Below are 20,368 nucleotides of genomic sequence, written 5' to 3'. Positions count from 1 at the left end.
GCAGTTAACACGTGTACTGGAGAAAGTCTTTGCGCGACTGCCTTGGATTAAATTCAAAATATTTCCACAGTGCCTCATGAAGTGTGGTCATGTGACAGTTTTGATTGTGATCTGTCCGTCGAAAGGGGATGTTAAGCTCGTTGACCCCCTTGGTGCTATTCGAGAGGAGTGTACTGGTATCGAGTTTCATCCTCTCCCTCCCCTTCATCTGTAACAACACAAATCCAACACTACACTGCAGAAACATTCTTCGTACTATCAAAACAAGACATGGTTGTCTCACTGGGAGGTCCGCGATCGTTCATTAAGTAAAATATGGCGTTTCAGTCTTCGATCGCTATTCTTTATTCTCAATAACCGGTTTCGGGCTAGCTGCCCATCTTCAGATCATATGTTGTAGTTACAGAGTAACTTGTCCGTACAGAACACACAGTTCTGTACGGACAAGTTACTCTGTAACTACAACATATGATCTGAAGATGGGCAGCTAGTTCTGTACGGACAAGTTACTCTGTAACTACAACATATGATCTGAAGATGGGCAGCTAGCCCGAAACCGGTTATTGAGAATAAAGAATAGCGATCGAAGACTGAAACGCCATATTTTATTCTTCGTACTTATCCACATGATACAGATACATAATTGACACTTCATAATGTGTTGGAGGATGGCAACAGCAAATGTCACCACTAGCACCTTGCCTTATACGGCTATTCAGGATCCCTGCTTCTGCTTTCCTACGATCATTCACTGTATGTGGAACTACTTTGAGTGTTTACCTTGCAAAAAGACTATGGAGTTAAAATTAGAGAGATCGAAGTTCACTGAAAGGCTTACCAAAAATCGTTCTTCCGGTGTATCATTCGTAACGCGAACTAAAAAAGGGACAATTGATAGTGGTAACATAGTACGTTCCGCCACACACCGTACACTTTTATGCGGAGAGCGGATGTAGATGTAGAAAATTTGTTTGCAGTTCAGTTTTGTGTCTTGCTTGTGGCTAAAGCCATCAGTTAACATTTGGTAGGGAATTGTTAGATCCATCTGTCTGTGACTCGAGTAACCATAATTTTTTATGATATCGCGTTTTATTTCTTATTTATGGTGTCTTCTGGGGTGAAGATTGGGACCAGCCCAGCATTTGCTTAAACGAGGTGGAAAACCGCCTGAAAAACCACACATATGCTGGCCAGTGTACCACACTAATGATCGTCAGTTATCCGTGCAAATTCATTCCTAAACTCTCTCACGTATTTCTGCATAGCGAGTTCCGCTAGTTCTGCTATACAAGTAGGACCCAAAGGTTTGAAATAATCAAATATTATAAAATTGTCGCTTAAGCGAGTGGATGAAACGAAAACGAAGCCATTAGAGTGTATAAAGAGCTGACATCGATAACGGACACCTGTAAGACTTTGAGATAAGGTGACTAAAAGAAGTGTCATATAAATACACCATCCTTTACTAAATTGGGCAGTATTTTACAAGAACTAATGCGAACATAGTGCTTCAAAGAAAAGCACGATAGTGTCTGAGCTACGTCACGAAGTTGATGTTAAGATAAATAATTTTTGGAATTAAGGATATATAAAATAATGTGTCAAGATTTAGAAATGCACAACACCAGTCAAACTGGAAGAACCATTACTACACATGCAGAGTGGCTGAGTCCGTGATGTGATATACTATATAAGTTGTTTGATACTGAGATTACTTGATGGTGGTCATTGGCAAAGCAGTTGAAAAAAATGGACAGTAGTGTGCCAGTTTCAGGACACTCTGCATTGTTGGCAGTTCTCCACCCCCCCTCCACCTCCCTCTCCCACACTACGTCATTTTTCCTACTCAAGGGCAGTTTTCCTATTGGTTGTACAATCTGCATTGTTACCAGATTTCCCCCACCCTTAGCATGATTTATGGTCCACGATCAGTAATAATTAATGTTAGGTTAGTGGTGTGCGGTTTTTTTGTGCACAAGTCGGCTGTCAGACAGGCATGAATTATATTCTGACTGATACAACATTCTTTCTCAGCACCAGATACCTCTGACTCACATGTGGCAGGCATATTCCACATCACAAGGCACTTCTTTATGGAAGATACTGAACTGTTATAGTACTGGCCTAAATATCTTAACAGTATTACTCTTCAGGGAATAAAAATGCAGATGGATGCATTTGGAATATCTCACATCACAAGGCATTTGTTTGTGGATGATATGAAATTGTCTAATACTGGTCTAAATATTGTAAGAATAGTACTCTGCAAGGAATGAAAATGAAGATGGGTGGCTTCCTTCTTTTCTTTTACCTTGTGGAACACTGTCTACATGTATTAAATACTAAGAAGGTGTCGTATTGATTCAAAGTACCTGCTCTGACACTCTGACACATGTCTGACAGTTCTTTAATTCTCATATGTTTTGGTGGTAAGATCTTGGTTCAAACACTATAGGATTTTGTAGTAGATCACTATAACATTTGTAAATTAAAAATGCATCAGTATATGTTGCATATAAACTATGTACCAATAGCAAATGTTGACTTTTTTGAAATAAAACAGTGTCACCCACTTTCTTAGAACTGGGGCCATTTCTGTTTTCATAGCAACGGAACCGGTGTCAGGGTGGCAATGCTGTGTAAATAAAAACGTGGGATTGGTTTACTTCTATTCCTTTAATTACTGTGGAATAGACTTTCCCCAGTACACGTTTTAACTGCGCTGCATAGTCTAGGATACGGGTCTGTGACCTAAAACTCCACACAGAACGCAGTTTGTAACGACGGCAGCCTTAGGGGACACATCACCAGTCAACGATTCATCTCTGGGAGAGACACACGAAAAAGTGAAATTAGCACCCTACGCACGCACCACTCCCTCTGCACATTTGTTTAATTCATAACTGTTGCAAAATATATGTTATAGCAACTCTCTTGTGGCTGTGCAGTTATCATTACAGTGGGACCAATTACATCTAAGCCATATATGCTATCCTTTTATTCTGGGTGTTTTTGAGGTGTTCCAACTGTACAATAAATAAGGTTTGTAGTAACTCATAATTAGACTTCATTTTGATAAACGTTATCCATTATTGTAGAAGTATTGGTGTAAGTTTTCTAATTGTTGAAACTTGCGTGTCCGTGCATGTTAATTATACATAAAAATATAGGTTTATGGATATGTCATTCGAAATCTGGTGTGATGGTGAATTTTGCACTGGGTTTAGTACGTTACTTTTGTCGTTTTATCGTTGTGACTGCTGCCTTCACAGCCAGTGACAGGTTGAGCAGAAACAGTTTTCTATCTAATGGTGTTGTGGCACTTTGATAGAAACTGAATTACATGTCTCCTACACATGTGCTGACTGATATAACTTGCAGCTTAAAGTGCATTTGTCAATGAAAATTGTTTGATCTTTATACTAAAGCAGACAATATTATTCCCACATCCAAATTGGCTGCATTATTTGTCAAACCTCTCATCTTAGTTTGGCTAAAACCGTTATCGAAGTCAGCTGTTTTGACCATTCCACTCTCACATAGCAAATGGAAAAAATAAATAATGTGTCGAGTGAACACCTATATATTTTTGCAGTCTGAAAGTAGCTATGCATTGTGCTGTCACATTGTGGGAAGATGATGTATGAAATAATATTGGCCTGCAGGTGCGATACTAATCAATGTACAATTATTACTAACTTAAACAAGGGAAATTACTAAACAATTCGTAATTGACGACAGAATATACTCTTGGAAGGAATCTGTATTACGCATCTGATTCCATTTGGTATTTTTCCGACGGTGTCATCCAGAGAATGCAACGAAAATTACAGTATTATTGCAAATGAAAAAATCTGTATCCGTGCATAAAAAATGCGAGATTGATGTAGTGCTACCTCTTGTTGTAATATCTAAGCTTAAGTGGCGATTTCGATGGGTCGCACTGTGTTTAAATAAAGTGTAGACCTAATACCCACTTTTTATTTCCAAGTGCACTATAAAAGTACAAGGCAACTCACTGAATAGCGCGGCAGCGCACACAGTGTGGCTAGCAACCTACAGGTGGTCAATCCACCTCATCTCCCAGTCTGATCGCTCAATGGCTTGCAAAACCTAGCTGTTCCTACATGTATGCCAAACTACAAAGTCTTAAAAATACATCAAAATTTGTTGACACCCAGCCTTAATGACGAATGAGACAATTACATTTCTAGAAGCATTTTTCAGGCGACAAAGATATGCAGTTTGCGGCACCTGTGGGCTGTGCTGGTCCAGGGCTTGTGAAACGTTTCCTTCATATGTGTAAGCAAAAAACTGTGTTGCAAGTTTGGAGCCAGGAGGCGTCTGTGGGTGACAGTGGCCTCAGCCGTCTGCAGTGGGCGCAGCGCACGGCAGACCTCGCTTGATGCTTATAAGACACGGACAAATTGGAGACGATCCATAGCAGAGGACGCGATTGTATAAAAGTGTGACAGTAAGAACTCCTGCGAACCGCAGTGTGTTTGTGACGTCCAGATAATTAAATATTTGCTACACACAATGCACCAAAATGCTTAAATAAATACTACTATACAATATGATACAGTTTAAAACAACCTATCTTACTTGGACTTTTTTAATAAATTCCCACCATTTTACGTTGAACCATGTTTACTGTACATCATAGTGGCAAACTCCTACAAATCTGACAACCATGCAGATTGCCCTCATATCCTCAGCTAATAGGATAACTGCACTTGATGGCCTAGAAGAGTTGGGGAAGAGGGATTAGGGAGGTTGAGTCGGGAGGGGCCGGAGGAAGAAGTCCTAAATCATTGATAAGGGTGACAGGAGAGGAGATCTGACAACAATGCAGGGTGTCCTGACACCTCCACAGTGGAAAACCCTGTGCGTTTCGCTTCGACTGTAACATGACAATCACACTCTAATGACTACCGTAATACAGCCAAAATCAAGATAGTGAATGTTTCAGTACCCACACAGACACTTCTCTTTTCATGTGACACTACCGCCATTGGAGAATATTTGCATACTAATGTTCAATTATTATGGCACTCTAGTGCATACATTTGTACATAATGATGCATAAATCTGTACTGAATACACTGCACAGTATTTCACATGAGAAAGAACTAATTCAAGGAGATATTATTGCAAAGTTTCCAACCACTTTGGACATGCATTGTTCGTTGTATGAGGTGTCCCGAACGGATGGCTTGAATAGGCAATAATTAGCTGTTTCCTACTGGTTAGTTGGTTGATTTGTGGGAGAGAGTCAAACAGCGAGATTTCGGATTAGAGGAGGATGGGAAAGGAAGTCATTCGTGCCCTTTTAAAGGAACCATCCTGGCGTTTACCTGAAGCGATTTAGGAAAATCACGGAAACCCTAAATCAGGACGCCCGGAGGCGGGTTTGAACCGTCGACCTCCCGAATGCAAGTCCAGTGTGCTAACCACTGCGGCACTTCGCTCGGAATGTTCATTATTGTAACGGTCCATTCTACTTAATTTTCAACTACAAATAAAGGAAATAATAGTAGCCCAACACTATTTTCTACGACTATAAAACGATGGACATGGCACAATTTGATTCGTATGTAACAAATAGTAATGAAATTCTTAAACAAAACTTTAGTTATTACAAAGACAAAAGCGGAGTACTAACTGTGCCACTGTTTAACTGCAGAAGACTTATTTTTATTTATTTATGCATTAATAAAAGAAACCAAATAGCTTAAGAACTAGTGCAGTACATGGATCATTATGCAACGGAGCAATGAGTATTGATTAAGACTTTGTGTAGAAGTCTTATATTATGATAAAGCAGTCGTACTACGAGATGCTCCTGAGAAGAAGTCATTGATTCAACTTTTATTACTATACAGTTATATGCAGAATGTTACAGCTTGCATTATCAGTTATCAGGATAATAGGAAATTCGGAATTAAAGATGGCTTAAAGAAGAACATATCACACCGTTAAACCAATTTATAGCAGTTTTAGAAGAAAGTTTCATATCCTTAAAGTGGCGTAAAAGAGCACAACTGGATCACTTCCGTTTTGCCGAAGACAAAGTTACAACAGCGAATGGAATAACATAGCCGTGGAAGATTTAGAAGTGACCTGGAAACGATTACAGTAAGACTAAAAAGATGTATAACCAACAGACCAAAAAGTAAACAACTTAACAATGAAGTCATGAAAACAGTTGAGTCGTTTCTTTGTACTTGTGGTGGTGAACTCTTCAATCAGCCTTCGAGGAGGAAGAGGAGAACGAGGAAGAGGAGTACTCTTGTTATGACTAATACCGTAACGTCCAATACGCATTCAATAATTTTGTACGAAATGAAAATAATAAAGAGAAGTTCTGAACCATGCCTGTGACTCGTAGAAAGTACCAACACATATCTGAAGTGACATTTATATGCAAATAATAAAAATACAAGTGGTTTCTAGTACGCAAATGCAGCCTACTTTTGATAAAATAAGCAATTAAGATTTTGATTATTAAAATTACACTTTAGAAGGCCAGAGAAAATTAAGCAATTTAAAATAAATTCCCCTTATTTTTAGATGCAAGAGCAAAGATAATGGTATTTCATGGATAAGCAGATCTGTTTCCTGTCATCCAAACAATTTAAAAAAAACTCATGCTCTGTATTTCGAGTTGTCTGATGATGTTATTGTATTAAAGCTTTGCAAGTAAAGTAATTTACTTGTAATGTTATATTAGAAAAAAACTGAAACGTAAGATGCCGGTAAATAAACCATGCTGAACCAAACTGTCAGTTTCGTATTACGAAGAAGCAAGAAAAGTTAGAGTTAATTCTTTAGTCGTCAGCAGCGAGGTCTTTAGAGTCGTAATACATTCATGAAGTGGATAAAAATGAGGCACGTAGAAGTCTGTGTTTTTCTCCTTAAATTAGTTCGGAACACCGTCACAGAAGTTCTGGGTTGGGTACCTAAAGCAAACTCCTTTAGAACGTAAGTTCAGTTTTGGATCGGATGCAGCGCAAGCGTAGTGAGTAGTTTGTCCCGGAAAACTTAACCAAAGAGCCACTTCAGTTGTTGTAACTGTTAGTGTTTTATGAAGTATCTGTCAACTGAAAATACTACTGTGACACAAAATACTTTCATTTATGGACCCACTGAATTTGTCCCAAACAATTCAGTCAAGTACAATCATTGTGTCTTAAGATAAATTTCGAGGATCAGCTTAGAAAATTGTTTAGAAATCTCAAATGGAACAAATTTACTTCATTTTTCAGTAAAAAAAATGTTGCAGGGTTTTTGAAAAAAATTTACTTCTGTACAAAATCTTCAAAATAATGTGTGTTTGGCACCAAACAAACTGAACGACAATCATAATTTAACTACAGGAATATTTTAAAGATAATTATGTCTCAATAGTGATGCATTGCAAGCACTGAGTTTTGGTATCCTTACATGTGATGATATTCTAACGACTGTTTCCGCATACGGCTCTGGTACTGAACAGGCGCAGAAGTGCTTTTTAATGGTGTCCAGTCCTCTCTCTTGCCAGAAATGTGACCGTCAGCGTTGCGTTATTTTTGTCCGGACTGCTCTGATTTTTGCTCACCTAAAAACACATTTGCGTATAAGCTGCAGTGAGACATGAGCAGTGTTTTAATGAAAATCTCCACCCAGGGCGGCTGGTAGATTTGTTCTGCTGTGCCTTTTTTATAAAAAGGGGAGGAGGAAATTACAGAGACGGGAGGAGTGCCGGTGAGGCTTTGCCTTTTTTTTTGTAAATTGAGATGGGGGTTGGGGTGGCTGGGAGCAGGAAAGGACCTCGACGCCATCTGCACAGCACGTTGCCTGTCACCGCCCTCTGCATCGCAGCTGTGACTGATGCCACTGCGTCCACACACACGGCGTAGGGCGCAGGCCTTTCTATTCTATACTACTATTGGTCAGACTTGTGCCCGTTGCTTTAGTATTCGAGTAGTCGCAAATAGCGTAGTCTTTCATAACCTCACTGTCACCGTTCGGATGCCAAACTGCACAGCAGACAACATTCATAACACATGCTATTTTGGCGTTGACGTGTAAACGAAAATGAACACCTCGAACAGTCGAGACTCAGTACGGGAATAAAACGCCAGGGGCGCTGCATTAGACTCACGTGTCTCGAGTAGTAAAATGAGTCAGGACAGTCGACTATGTAAAAGGGCCTTAAATCTTTGTGTACCTCATTATCGCGGGTTGTATCGCTGAAGGGGAGATTGCGCCCCAGCGTCTGCAGCTGGAGTTACTCCATGACGCTGTCTTGCTTACTAAACCGCACGCGTGACTAGCCTTGCTGCTCTTCAAAAAAAAATGTTCAAATGTGTGTGAAATCTTATGGCACTTGACTGCTAAGGTCATCAGTCCCTAAGCTTACACACTACTTAACCTAAATCATCCTAAGGACAAACACATACACACCCATGCCCGAGGGAGGACTCGAACCTCCGCCGGGACCAACCGCATAGTCCATGACTGCAGCGCCCTTAGACCGCTTTTTCTCTTATTATGTTCGATATAGTTCGTTGCGTTTGGTCTGGGCGGACGTCACAAGACATCTGTTCAAGTTGATCGTTGATTCTTTGACTCACTTTGACTCAGCTTTTTTTTTTTTTTTTTTTTTTTTTTTTTTTTGTATTACACAGAGCACGCAGCCCTCTGACCGAACACGCTGAGTTACCGTGCCGACTTTTTTTTTGTTCGTTGGTTGGTTCAAATGGTTCTGAGCACTATGGGACTTAACTTCTAAGGTCATCAGTCCCCTAGAACTTAGAACTACTTAAACCTAACTAACCTAAGGACATCACACACATCCATGCCCGAAGCAGGATTCGAACCTGCGACCGTAGCGGTCACGCGGTTCCAGACTGAAGCGCCTAGAACCGCTCGGCCACCCCGGCCGGCTTTTGTTCGTTGCATCTGCTCGTGGCGGACGTCGTAATACATCCGTTGAAGTTCATTGTTCATCGATTAACTCAGTTTTTTTTATTACAGAGGGCAGCTAACCCTCTGACCGAACACGCTGAGGTACCGTGCCGGCGACCGCTCGGCTAATCCCGCGCGGCTGCGGCTCTTCCTCAGATCTTGTCTACCTCCAGTGATGACACTGCCTGCTGATGGTTTCAGACTGTTGAGCAACACTAAAGAACAAATCGAACTAGTATTGTTTAAGCCATTTCATTCGTGGAAGAATTACAGTATTCTGAAATTCATTGGAAGAATCTTACTTAAATGTAATTTAATAGTTAAAATATACAATTGAGAAATACAATATTAGTTTTGTTGGCATGTACTCATTATTTGACAAAATCACAATACTAATTTAAGTTCTTATTAGTTTATTTTCCTGAAAATAATTCCTTTCGCAGCGCTCTTTAGAAAGCCAGCCGCATGCTGAAATGCCTTCAATTTATCCGCTATGCTTCACCGTAGAGGTAACTGCAAGTCGGAAATTTGTTTTCCATTACGTCTGAGTTGCTGATACTAATTTCCCCTGAAAGTGAAAACTGTCTGGACCTATTCGGCTAAATTTATAGAATGCGGTTTTTTGTATAGAGCGTTCACAAGAAACAACAACCGAACTGTGATTGGTAATGATAATATTGGTTCTTACTTTTGTTCCTCGAATTACTGAGCTTTAATGATAAGCTACTGTGAATATACTTTCAGCTGATCTCGCGAGTGCAACAGACGAGTGACTCGTAATATTTCAGCCTCTCACAATCCACCGTTTAGAGACGAACGTCGTATCGCAACAATGGGAATAAGATCGTCGAACGAACAAATGTTCCGCCGCAGCATCTCCATCGAGGTGTGTCTCATGGCTCGTCGTATCCTCTCAGTGGGGAATGCGCTTACAAGAAGGAATCATGCATCACAAAAAGCTCTGCTGATAACACTCCTAGAGCGGACGTTCCAGAAAGAAGAGTTAGGCAGCGTACCAATTCCACTGATTTACTTCTCGCGAAATGACCACGTTGGGGAAATCAGATAAATTAGAGTTCATACAAATGGGAACTGACAATTGTTGAATGGCACAGCAAAAGGGGAAAATAAGAGTGGTAAGTTATCTGAAGTACTCGCCGAACTGGGTCGCGCAGTGACAAGAAGGTGGACTCGTATTCGGGAGCACGACATTTCAAATCCTCGTCCGACCACCCAGATTTTGGTCTTTTGGTTTTGTATGATTTTCTTAAACTGTTAACGACAAATTTCGGCAAGCTTCTGTTTACATGGCACTTACGATTTCCTTACACAAACCGAGTTTATAATCATCAAAATATCCACGGGTGTACTGCCGGTCTACAGTGTCCAACGGGCACAATATTTCGGCGATCATACATGTCGCCATCATCAGGTGAACTGACGGACTGAGCTCCTGTGAACGTGCCGGCACGGAGATCCGTACACTATGGCTGCTCAGGTGGAACTGGGTTCGGTCGCGGCGGCGGCGGATTTAAATACCCTCCGCCCGCGGCGCGCTCACTCCGCCGTCCGCGCCCCGCGCCACGGTCGCGCGGTGGAACAGATTGCGACGGCGTCTGAGATGACGTCGGTGTGATGGCTCCGTCCGCCGTGGTCGTCACAACTATACATTTGCTCGATTTACTCTTGATTAACCCAATCGCTGGTTCCCAAGCCTTGCTAAGATTATAGCCACAGTCACGATTTATGAGGTCGTCATTGGTGCGAATTTCGATGGCCTCTCTAACAACGCTGTCCCAGTATCTCGACGTCTGTACCAGAATCCTCGTGCGTTCATACTCCATAGCGTGATTTTCCGACAAACAATGTTCAGCGACCGCCGACTTGCTCGGATACATCAGTCGAGTGTGCCTCTGGTGTTCACGGCATCGATCCTCGACGGTACGCATCGTCTGACCAATATACGACTTGCCACATTGACACGGAATCTGGTACACGCCGGCCTTCCTCAAACCGAGGTCATCTTTGGCGCTCCCCACCAGTGCACGAGTTTTATTCGGAGGACAAAACACCGTTCCGACCCGGTGTTTCTTCAAAATGCGGGCGATCTTTCCCGAGAGTGCGCCTGTATATGGGATAAACGCAGTGCCTACCTCCTCCCTCGTGATTTCATCCATATCCACAGGTTGTGCTGTAGTGGTTGGGCGGAGAGCACGTTGAATCTGCCACTCTGAGTACCCATTTTTTCGAAATACAGTTCTCAGATGTTCCAATTCCTGGGGTAGACTCTCTGCGTCAGAGATAGTGCGCGCCCTATGTACTAGAGTTTTAAGTACCCCATTCCTCTGTGAAGGGTGGTGGCAGCTGTCTGCGTGCAAATACAGATCAGTGTGCGTTGTCTTCCGATACACCCCATGACCTAGGGTGCCGTCAGGCCTTCTCTTGACCAAGACGTCAAGGAAAGGTAGTTTACCCTCCGTTTCAGTCTCCATAGTGAATTTGATGTTTGGGTGTATGGAGTTTAGATGTGTAAGGAAGTCAAGGAGTTTATCCATACCATGTGGCCAGATGACGAAAGTGTCGTCCACGTAACGGAAAAAGCAAGTAGGTTTCCATTCGGATGACGACAGGGCTTCCTCCTCGAAGTTCTCCATGTACAAATTCGCTACCACCGGTGAGAGTGGGCTACCCATAGCGACTCCCTCCGTCTGTTCGTAGTATTCTCCATTAAAAAGAAAATACGTGGAAGTCAAGACATGCCTAAAAAGTTCAGTGGTCTTCTCGTCAAACTTCTGACTAATCAATTCTAGTGACTCTCGCAGGGGTACCCTCGTGAACAAGGAAACGACGTCAAAACTCACCATGATATCTGACTCACCCAACGTGAAGCTATCAAGGCGTTTAACAAAATCCACGGAATTACGGATGTGATGAGGGCATTTACCCATGTAAGGACTTAATATTCCCGTCAGGTATTTGGCCAACAAATATGTAGGTGCCCTGATGTTGCTGACAATGGGGCGTAATGGTACCCCCTCTTTGTGAACCTTCGGGAATCCATATAGTCTAGGCGGTACCGGACCTTGGGGTAACAATTTCTTAGCGTCACCCTCCGGTAAATCTGCGTCCTTGAGAAGCGACCTCGTCTTGTTGTCCACCTTCTTTGTGGGGTCAACGCTGATCTTCCGGTAGTGCCATAGTGTACGGATCTCCGTGCCGGCACGTTCACAGGAGCTCAGTCCGTCAGTTCACCTGATGATGGCGACATGTATGATCGCCGAAATATTGTGCCCGTTGGACACTGTAGACCGGCAGTACACCCGTGGATATTTTGATTATCAAATACGCCGGGAGAAACTCAAGAATCACGAGTTTATAATCAGTTTGTAACGACCTCGTAATCGACGATATTTTGAAACACTCTCTTCCTTCCCACCTTCCTTCGAGAGGAACCACCGAGAAACATGGCAACGTGGCTTATGGAATATAGATGTAGACGATGACAAGAGTAAGAGTAATACAATTAGCAGACGTAGGTCGCCAGGATAACTGTAATTCCCTTTACATTGTCTGCACTGTGTGCCGTATTCATTCGCTCTTTTGACTATGAGGTATTTTAGGCAGGTTGCGTCAGTGAAAAGTCGTAATGCGTTTGTATGGTCGAAAATTAAACTATGTGAATCTAACTTGCATTGAAGGAATATTCACAACGCAATTAGATTCTTTCGGGTGTACATGTAAACTTCACATACCTCAAATTCAGCGGAGTTCCTGATCCGAGAAAACAAAACAATTATTCAGGATGACTTCCATGGCATTTTTTGAGTACCAGAGTCACAAAATAAAAAGAGCGAAATCATTTATCAGCGTGAAGAAGCGTCTTAGTAGCTCCCAATTCATCTAAAATATATTATACCTTGTTCGGTTCTAGGACCTACGTTGGCAGTAGCCGAACTGTTATTCCGGACTGGCCGTACTCCTTATTGACTCCGCTTGTGACCTCTCTGACAGAAGCAAGAGTTTACCTGCGTGACCGCAGCGCGAAAAACGGGGTTTAACAGCGACGTACAGTTAGAAACAGTACTGCTAATAACCAGGGAGTTGTTGCTGACTGAACGAACGTCCAACACTGATAATGTGTATTTACCTGGTTGTGCCCAGCGAGAAGGGACCGTGGTCTGTCGCACGAAGGCCTGTCTTTGTGTATACTTGGCACGAACGCACTGTACGCTTACGGAAATTCAGTGAGCCGGACGCAAAGAAATTGTATGTTGTCACTGTGTTGAACATTCAGTTCCTTCAAGTATTGGGCACTGATGGTTGTCCCCATCTCACGATTTTTCCATTCTTTTGGTGTGCTGTTATTTGCTCACGAAACTGTTCGCAAGTATTTTGTGTGCTACGTGACCTGTAGAGATTATACACTATCGTGTGCACAATATATTACAGAGGCATTTGCCTGATTTAAACTGTTCAGTGGCATCCGCTTCCTGTGTATGGTATCACAGACATTTAGTTAAAACTTTGCAGTGTATGCGTGGTTATTTCTTATTTCATAACAAGCTTGTGCGTGAGGTAGGTGTCAGTGAAACTTTATAACAGTTCTTGTTTCTAACACCGGCCTGTTTCAGGTACACTGTGAGATATTTCATTCTACTTGACGTATAATAGAGCTCGAATGTTATGACATAAATACTGCATCTAACGGCCAGCGTCTCGAATCTAAGCAAGCTACGCAGAAAAGAAAGCTATCGTTCCAAATTTTACTTCTATTCTGTATTCAATAGTGGATGCTATACCAAGCCATTTCGAATGTTTCTATGCGAGTTAAGTGAAGTCTGAAGAGCTATGTACAACCTGTTGTCATCCTTGTAGTGTTTCATCTGAGAGTAAAACTTAGCATAACTGTCTCGAACATGCATATTAACTTGTAGTATTAGCTATTTGTGTCTTTCTGTTTTCTTTCTACAGTAAGGTTAATCTGCACAGAGAAAACAGTCAAAAAAACTTTTATCAGTAATTTGTGCTTATTGTCATGCTACGGTTTTGTTGGCAACCACATAACCTGTTGAATAATTTCTATGCACCTTAAAGTGATTTTAATTTCTGTACACCTATAAGGTTCCAGGGTAAGAGATTATCAGGTTTGGTTATTTGAATAATATTGAAAGTTTTCTCACTTCTGGATTCCTGTACTGAATAATTATCATGGTTCAGCTTTGTTTATTTGTTAATTGTTTCATTTTTTGTGAATTTTAAAAGAAATTATTGTACAGAGCAGAGCTTGTAAGCTTGTTCACACTGCGAGAATTTTAATAACTATGTGATGCGTTAATGAAGCTATGACTCAATCGATCGTTTCCACCTTATCTTACTTGTTCTACCGACCCAGTCTGCGGGGCCATGGCACGCTTCCTTAAACTGTTAAAGAAAAGTGGATGTTAGTAAATGTCTTACGTCGTGTGTCAGTTAAAAGCCGAAGCTAACTTGCGTTTTATAAACTGCCAGGAACCATTGCCAATGATAACTGAAAAGTTGCTACCGACTTTCAAATACATAATTAATGTGGCTATTATTTATTTTAGGACGTACAAACGTATCGGCTGCAATGGGAGAAAATATGTAAATTAAGCGATTCATTTATTCACATGAAACAGGAAAAAATGTTCCTTTACGCAAAGCGAAACCGATATTTTAATTGGTTGGCTATCGTATCGGATTAAAATTTATCGTTGTTTGAGGTACTCTGTGCAATTATTTGTCGAAGTTATTTTTGTTGCCACCGAACATAAAGTTAACGCCGATTTATTATTCCCAACAACGGTTCTCTGTTAACTCGCTAACCATCATAGCGAAGTGCTTTTTAAAGATTTTTATTGGCGTAGGAAGAATAGAAATATCCATAGGTCGCTGGTTAGAGGTTCAGTTTTTTCTCCACTTTCGAATTTCCAACGTTTTTCAGTGTAAGGAGCCACTAATATGAGGAACTAAATTTTAAACAGTCTTGAATATTCGTTTTTTTATCACCCACAAGCAAACGCAGGATTTGTTATACATTCTAGAGCAAATAGTAAGGTCTAAAGTAACTTTCGCATAACGTTTCATTGCTAACTAAACAAACACTGTCTTTTGCCTTATTTTACAAATTTTATTATGGTTACTGCACAACCCAGGTTGCGGGTTATAAGTCCATTTGCAAGTACATTACTGGTTCCAAAGATGATAAAGCATAGATAAACAAGATGATAAGACAAAGTACTTCAAAGACGATTTTTTCTTTTTAATTTCATGTGGTATTACACTATTCACCACTTACAATAACATGACTAAACATACATAGGAATAATGTTATACATCAGCCTATAACATTTTATCTACTAACGGATTGAGGTCCAAAGCTTTATTTCAGTCTAGGATTTGTGACATCATTTAAAAAAGGTGAATACGTGAATGGGGTTGTTTGTCTTTTGCACTGTACAAGCAATGACCTATTTGCCGAGGGACATAGAAAATCACAAGAACCACTTGCCCTCAAAATGTTACTTATCGGGCATGGATGTGTGTCATGTCCTTCGGTTAGTTAGGTTTAAGTAGTTCTAAGTTCTAGGGGACTGATGATCTCAGATGTTAAGTCCCATAGCGCTCAGAGCCATTTGAACCATTTGTTACTTATCCTGTTCGACGTTTTCCCTATAAAGGAATATGTTTTGACATGTTAGCGTAATTGCTGAATTGCATAATTCCAAACGTAATTTGTCAAGAAAATGATTATTGAAGTGATTTTACATTGAGCCAAGTATCGATTCGTTGAGAAGTTACGATGTTTACCTTTACCTTATCATGTTTATCTTTCCTTTATCATCTTTGGAATCAGTAATGTGTTTGAAAATCAGCTTATAACCGGAAACCAAGGTTTTGGAGTAACCATAATAATATTTGTTAAACAAGGGAAAAAAACAGAGTTTGTTTATTTATTTTACAAAGGTTTCACCATGAACCCATGGTTGATTCAACTGAAATGATTTGACTATTAAGTAACATAATTATATAAACATGGACCACACATAGAAGAACGCACCAGCTGTGTTTCGAAATGCACGCAAATTTACGCCTGGATAATCGGAATAGCATCTGGAGCTCACTGTTCCTGAACTTACGTCTGCGCCCAATACAAGATTTAGAGGAACAAGGAGCTGTATTCTGTTCAGTGCCTTAGAATTATGAGCGTCTGCTAAGATTATGCTTGCCGTAGGGCTGGTGAGTAATCACATGCATTTTCCCAGACAGCTGACAATCTCGTGTCAGATACGTAACTTGAATGACTTCGCATAGTTTCCTGAATGTGGTGGACCGTCACGAATTTTAAAGTAGCTCTCAGAGGCGTTCAGAAAACAAATACAGCAAGCATTAAAGAAGTAGTATCACTTTATCGTGGCGACAGCTTTAGAGAGAGTGGGCTCCTGTGGAGACTTTCGTATCATGAAGTTGTCAAGCGTTGGTGATAAGTTACCATTTAACAGTGCCACGTCTCATCGAGGTGGTGGCGTGCTTGGAAGAAAAATGAGTGGGAGGACGCGGGAGGTAATTCTGCACTCGTACAGATGAACGGGAGAGGGTAAGAAACGTAACACCGAAGTAGATCACTCCACTTAAGAGCCACCTCAAATACTCTGCCTAACTACTGCTTCGTTTCTTTTCCTCCCAATGTGATATATTTATAATATCGTTGCTGTCATTATGTATGGCCATATTAACTAGATAAATAAAGTACACCAGCGGAAAGCATATTTTGGACCTCCCACTTCCCAACACTTCCACACTTCGCATTTTCCTGTGCTCTATATGCCCAATGAAAAACTGTCACCATGCCCTTACCATTGAATTCTCGTCTTTGTTTTCACCCAGTATGGAAACAGGGGATTACTTAGCAGGTTAATTAATAGTGTTTTCACTGCATTCATAATATACAGGACGTCCAAAACACAGTCTCACGATTATACAATATTCATGGGATGTGCGTCCCTCTGACGTACGCGTGTTGTCGTTGGATGTAGCATACACCAACGCCTTTAACGTCAAACTACCGAAGAAGCGAAGAGTAAAAAGCATTTGAACAGAGACTTATTTTATTGGGCATCCTCGAAAAATCTGTAGGTCACTGAAGTGTCACGAGGCGTAGGAAATGGGACGTTGGCCACTCTTCCATAAACATCTCCTGTCTTTCTGCAGGTGTAATGTTCTCCAACAGTGTGGGTAATTCCTAGCACAGAAACAAAATGATTAACAGCCTATCTTAATGTACCTAGCATGTTACCGACTTACGAGCCGGTCAGAAGCAGCTACTTCACACACAATGATACTAAAGCGAACATGATACTTTACATTCATGAACGCTTAAGCACTTGCACCTGACCACACTTAGTTTTGTGGTAATTTATCATACCACTCTGTGATTATTCTGCCTTATCTATAAACGAACTTCAAGCAATATGCTGTGAATATTTAGAGCTTAGGTAGTGTAGGAACTACAGTCTTGCCATAACTGATCAGTCAATGATGTAAGAACAGAGATTAACACCAATATAAAGGAGTGAGTAATTACCTTTAGCTCCAAGAAAACATATATTATTAAGAACTGAACAATTTAGACACTAGTAAAATGGTCCCTTACCTCGACAGGCTTTTGTTTCTTAAGATTCTCCTGTTTTACTAGTTTTGAAAAATAAAGCAGAAGCTCTAAATCTAGCACGGAATTCAAAGCGAGAATAAATTGGTTTCCACGCGAAACTTTGTCTCGCAAACTGGCAAAAAATCTAGAGAGATTCTAATCGTACATAAAGTATGCGCGATAGCAACAGAAATATTATCGATGACAGTGCTACCAAAGCAGCCTTCCGAAATTCCTTCAACAACGGAGACAAAGTAAATATTCAAAATTAGAATCAAGAACAGCTGACAACATGAGTAACTTAGACGTAGGTATCCTCAGAGTGGTGAAGCAACTTCAGTCACGTAATAAAAGCAAATCTTCCAGTCCAGACTATACACCAATTAGGTTCCTTTCAGAGTATGCTGATGCATTAGCTCCATACTTGACAGTCATATACAACCGCTCGCTCGACGATAGAACAGTACCTAAAGACTGAAAAGTTACAAAGGTCACACCAATATTTAAGAATGGCAGTAGGAGTAATCCACTGAATTACAGGTCCATATCATTAAGGTCACTTGCTAGTGAATCTGCTTAAAAAAATTCCAATGTTTTCCCTTCTTAAATCATTATTTAGAGTTTTGTGAACAAAATGGTAGTTAAATGAATCGATTCAGACACCGGGAACATCTTTAAAAACAAATTTAAATATATGTCGCTATGCGGGAACGACCGTGTTTCCGCTGCGCTCGGATGTCAAATGGCGTCATTATTATTTTGCCACTTCGAAAAAATACACTGCGTAATCGTGTTTTTGAATTGGCAGCCCTGTTAGCACACACGCTTTCCGATGATCCTTTGTTTTCCTTTGTATATCTATGGTTTTCGAGAGTTGTTTGAGTTCAAACTTCTGTACATTGTTGAGTTGTTGGTGCTGTGTCATTCTCTAAAGTAGTTATGCCTCCAAAAAAAAAAGAAAAAGTGTTTTGGAACGGGAAAACTTAAGTTTTACAGTAATCGGTTCACTTCGTTGGAAAGTAGTGACTGTGTAATTACATCCACAAACCAACTGGATGTTATGTCGACTCCGCCAAGGGCCTCAAGACAGAAGCTAGAATATTTGAGTACCCAGAGTGAAATTTCTGTAAAATATGATCCAAACAGTGTAATGGAATGTGTTTCCATAATTGCTGAATTGAGTGCTTTATGTTCCCTTCTAAAGAATGCTGCTGTGTGTGCGCTATGTGGAAAAGGTGGTATTAAAATCGTCCACGATTTTGAGGGCAGGAAAGGTGTGGTTAGCAAGTTGCAAGTGTTTTGTGATTTCTGTGGGATAACTAAAACTGGGTATTCTTCCTGATTGTACAAAGGAAAAGTTAACACAAATATCAGACTTGCATGTGGAATGAGGTGTATTGCCAAGGGTAGAAAGGCAGATCAATCATTTTGCGCTATCGTGAATTTGCTTCCACGTACAAGATTTGAGAACTACACACAGTTACTTTTTGAAAGTCTCGGTCAAGTGAGTGCTGTTTCAATGAAGAAAGCAGTAGAATGAACTGTGTTATACAATGAGGGTGACACTGATATAGCTGCAGCCTTTGATGAGCCATGGCAGAAGCGTAGTCACCTATCACTGAATAGTGTTTTCACTGCAACATCCCTGTAAAATGGAAAGGTGATTGACAAAGGCTGTATGACAAAATACTGCCGTGGTTCCAAAGCAAATAATTAGGATCATGTTCAGAATTTTTCTGGGTACAGTGGTGGAATGGAATCAGAGGAAGTTCTCAGAATATTTCAAAGGTCAGAAGAGAATTATGGTGTACAGCAGATGAAGTACCTTGAAGACGGAGACTCCAAAGGGTGCGCAAATTTTGTAAAATATGCCTCATGGAAGAACTGTAAAAGCTGAAAAGTTAGAGTGTGTTGGTCATGTCCGAAAGAGGATGGGCAAACTTTTACATAAGCTAATAAAAGATATGAAGGGGAAAAAGCTCTGTGAACGGACAAACTGCAGCTCTATTATGGTTTAGCCATAAGAAGGAATCGAGACAATATTGAGGCCATGAAGAAAGCAGTACGGGCTACCTTTTTTCCATATAGCTTCTATGGATGACCATCCACAGCATGCTCTCTGTGACAAAGGTGTAGACACATGGTGTGGATTCAAAAAAGCAATAGCAAATGGCGAGACTTCTGCACACTATCGCTCCCGGCCATTTGAGGTATTGGAAGCAATTAAGCCCATATGCAGGGACCTAAGTGACACTAAAATGTTGTCACAGTGCTTATATGCAAAGACACAAATTGTTAATGAATGTTTCAACCATGTTATTTGGGAACGACTGCCTAAGACTGTGTTTGTTGGTTTCAATACCATTAGACTAGGTGTATTACTTCCAGTTATTTGCTTCAATGATGGGGCAGTTAGCAGATGTGATATTTTAGAGTTGTTGGGACTAGCTCCTGGTTTCAATATGGGAGAAGCACTGATGCAATTGATTCCTTGAGAGTGGCTGAAGGCAAAAAATTGGTTCTAGGGGCAACGAAAGAGGCGAGAATAGCAAAGAGGAGCAAGAAAAGGAAGAGAGAAGATGAACACACAAACCAAGAATATTTATCAACTGGAGGGTTTTAAGAACAACAGAGGTGAGTAACAGTTGAAATGTACCTTTAAACTGAATTTCCCCAAGAATCAAATTTTCTGACATGTTCTTTGCATAAAATAAACTATTTCAGCTAGAGGTCTGAAATTTGTGATAT

This window comes from Schistocerca nitens, chromosome 1 (assembly GCF_023898315.1).
Source record: "Schistocerca nitens isolate TAMUIC-IGC-003100 chromosome 1, iqSchNite1.1, whole genome shotgun sequence".
Taxonomy (NCBI): Eukaryota; Metazoa; Arthropoda; class Insecta; order Orthoptera; family Acrididae; genus Schistocerca; species Schistocerca nitens.
The sequence above is the reverse complement of the archived record's forward strand: the minus strand, read 5'-3'. Positions refer to the sequence as shown.